The sequence below is a fragment of the Octodon degus genome, unplaced genomic scaffold, assembly GCF_000260255.1.
Source record: "Octodon degus isolate 3935 unplaced genomic scaffold, OctDeg1.0 scaffold00204, whole genome shotgun sequence".
NCBI lineage: Eukaryota > Metazoa > Chordata > Mammalia > Rodentia > Octodontidae > Octodon > Octodon degus.
In genome coordinates, this window is record NW_004524780.1 from 41,371 (window position 1) to 45,203 (window position 3,833).

General features: G+C 41.3%; 1 pseudogene; it reads right to left on the minus strand.

Moving 5' to 3' along the window:
• Positions 1-336: 336 nt before the first annotated feature.
• LOC101571023 lies at positions 337-1,035 on the minus strand (annotated as a pseudogene).
• Positions 1,036-3,833: the final 2,798 nt, after the last annotated feature.

The window sequence follows — 3,833 nt, forward strand, 5'->3', positions numbered from 1 at the left end:
TCAACAACGTGGCTCTCACTAACAATTAACTGCAATATCTACCGAAATAGCTAACCTATGTACACTTTCATGGATGTTTCTCTATAAACACTTGTTCTTTGCCTTGCCATTACATATGTCCTGTTCAACAGCTCACCTGGACTATGTTCAGGCACTTGGAAAATTCTACCAGAAGTGGGCAATTCAAACAACAGAGATAGCCCTACCAGAGCCCCCTAAGTGGGCCTGAGGTTTGTGTTCAATGTCAAGAATGCCTTCTGTCTCATTAGTTCTTCACCTGGAATCCAGAACACTAAGCAAAGCAGAGGAGCATGTCCCAGTAGAACCATCCAGATGTTAATAAATTGCCTTGGGGTTCTTGGTATGAAGTATGCCTCACACGCAGCAACATATGGTGACTCTAGGAAGAAGTCACTATGGTATGATACTAAAAACCTCAGAAAGAGATGGAAGTGCTTCAGTAAAGCCTTCAGATTCTTCTCAGAAAAGAACCTGTTTCCGAGGATTTCTGGAAGTTTTACAAAAAATTGCAGCAAATGCTGTGTCCCATAAATATAGCAGGGCCTAGCTGGCTGATCACTTGGAGGGTAATTGTCAGGCACAAGATTCCAGGACATGAAATCATTTATTTCTTTAGTTCTTCTCCCTCAAAGCCACAAAACACACACTTCCTTTCCTGGCTAGGAGTCAGAGGAACCAGGGAAGATGATCTGCTATCCACTCGGGACTTCTTTTTCAGATGTAGGAACAGCTTGGGCATACTGGAGGACATGTTCTGCTGCAGATGCTTGGGTTGGGGTGAGGTGCTGCTCTCAGAAGCCTGTCACAGTTGGTGCTGTGGAGCATGGATTGCTGAAGAGAATGCAAGGCTTCTGGCTTGGCTTTGTGTCTCTTGGGTGTGGCAGGTTCACTTCTGTTTGGCTGCCTGTCTGTGGACTGTGGTGTGGACAGATGTGTGGATAAAGGCAGACTGGGAAAGAACTCCTCCTGGCTCCTAATCATGTCTGTGGCACTTTCTTTAATTGAAAAGAAAAATTTAGTCTGCAGCATTCTGGGAACCCCCAAACCCAGTCACAGCCCAGGTCTGGTGAGTATGTGGGAGAGCTTCCAGCTACCCTGCGCTGGCGGGACACACTACTGTTCCCAGCCCTGGCACAACGTGGGTGAGAGCCTCCTCCACCCCCTTGGGAGGCCCACCACCACTCCGCAGCACATCCCCCACCCCACCCACTGAGGAGGAATTTCTGCAGCGTTCTGGGAACCTCCAGACCCAGTCCTAGCCCAGACACAGTGAGTGTGTGGGAGAGCTGCCTCTCCCACCTACACCATCTTGTTCCCTTCAAGATCAGATCAGGCCTGGCATACATGCCTGGGGTGTAACCCAGCAGCTCCAATCCCTGCAGAGAGTGTAGAGGATAGAACCACCCAGCTAGTCTAGGAGCAGAAAATCTTGCCAGACTGGCACACAGGTTCGCCCTCAAGGGCAGCAGCAGGAAGTAGCTGAGCACAGAAGCCAGACCCAAGCCAAGCACAGGTGGATAAATGCAAACTTTGTAGATCTGCACCTGAACTTCAGTACGTGCAAAGTTCATAACTACAATGAAGTTCTACAACAAAGGTCAGAAGATAGTGCTCCACAAAATGATGAGAAGGAACAAAATACAAGCACCAAACCCAAGCCCACCCATAACAAGTGCAGAGGACACTCACACAGAACAAATTGGGAATCACACAACTGAAAGCAATGAATCAACGGCTTCTGAAATAAAGAAACAGCTGCAGAAAGGTATAGAGGAAATCAAATAGGAAATAAAAAAAGAAATCCCTGAATTAATAACATCTGCAGTAAAGAATCAAATGCAGAAACATATGGAGGAAACCCAATGCCCACCCAGAACAAGTGCAGAGGACACTAGCACTGCTCAAATGCGTGAATTAAGAGCTTGGATAGTAAATAAGCAACAGCAGAAACTTATAGAGGAACTCAGAGTGCAATTCTTTTCTGAAATAAAAAAAGAATTCTCAGAACTCATAACATCTGAAGTAAAGAAGCAACTACAGAAACATAGGAAGCAAACCCAATCTGAAAAAAATACTGCAGTAAAAGAATTTATAACTGCTTCTGAAGAAGACATGGATAAGAAAAAATAGAGATTAGAAAAACGATGGATTCCTTGAAAGAGCAATATGGGAAAGAAATAGATCCCATGAAGCAGAGTCAAAGAGATATAGAGGAAATTAAAATCTCAATCACAAGCTTGCAAAACCTTTTAACTGAAAGTGAAGACAGAGTTTCAGATCTTGAAGATGCTGGGGCAGCTAGTGAAAAGGTAAGAAAAGATCTCTTAAAAACAAGAAGGATGAAGGAAAGAATAATCCATCACGGGCAAGATGATGAAAAATGAATAATGTGAGACTAATAGGCATCAGTGAGAAAGAAGTCAATACAAATGACATTAAAAAAATATGGGCAGAAGTAATAGCAGAAAACTTCCCAAATATGAAGAAATAATCTGACATTCAGGTAACCGAAGCATACACAATGCCAAGTAACTTGAACCCAATGAAAAACACAAGAAGACATACAATAGTCAAGATCCCAGATATTCAGCACAAGAATAATTTACTGAAAGCTGCTAGAGAAAAGAGGCAGCTCACATTCAAAGGAAAACACATCAGAATTATGGCCAACTACTCTTCACAAACCATGAACACAAGAAGAGCATGGAGCAGAGTATTTCAGGTTTTCTATGAAAACAAATTCCAGCCCAGACTACTATAACCTGCAAAACTCTCTTTCAAGTTTGATGGAGAAGTGAAATACTTCCATGACAAACAACAGCTAAAGAATTTCATAATGAAAAAGCCAACCCTACACAGGCTACTGAAAGATGTTCTAGAGAGGTATGAAAAAGATCAGAACGCCACGAAAGAAATCAGAAACAACCAACTAAATAGGGCAAGCAAGTAAACAGAGGAGGAAAAAGGAGTAAAAGACAACAGGTAAATAACATGTCAAACATAAGTCAATACATCTCAGTTCTAACTATCAATGCAAATGGACTCAATTCACCAATTAAGAGAAATAGATTGGCACAGTGGATTAGGAAACAAAATCCAACAATAGGCTGTATACAAGAAACACATTTAACTCATAAAGACATTCATAGGTTAAAAGTCAAATGATGGAACAAAATACTACAGGACCCAGCACCTCAGAAAAAAGCAGGAGTAGCAATCCTATTCTCAGACAGTCTCAACTTCAAACCAACAATGATCAAGCGAAATAAAGAAGGCCACTATATACTGCTTAGGTGATAAATTCAAGAGGAAGAAGTAACACTCATGAATATGTATGCAACAAACACGGGAGCATCAAACTATATAAAGCAAATATTAATGCACAAAATAAATCTAATATCCAATACTACAATTTTAACAGGAGACCTTAACACACCCTTATCTCCAAAAGATAGGTCAACCAGACAAAAAAATAGCAAAGAAATAACAGAACTGAACCAGAGCTTGAAACAAATGAACCTGGTGGACATGTAGAGAGTGTTCCACACAAACACAGCTGAACATACATTTTTCTCAGGTGCACGTGGATCATTTTCTAAAATATACCACATACTGGTCCATAGGTCATGCTTAAGTATATGCAAGAAAACAGAAATTATCCCATGCGCATTATCTGACCACAGTGCAATGAAACTGGAAATAAATGGCAAAAGAAACCAGAAAAAAACCCTAAATACATGAAAATTAAATGACACCCTACTCAGCAACCAATGGGTCACAGATGAAATTAAACAAGAGATTCAACAATATCT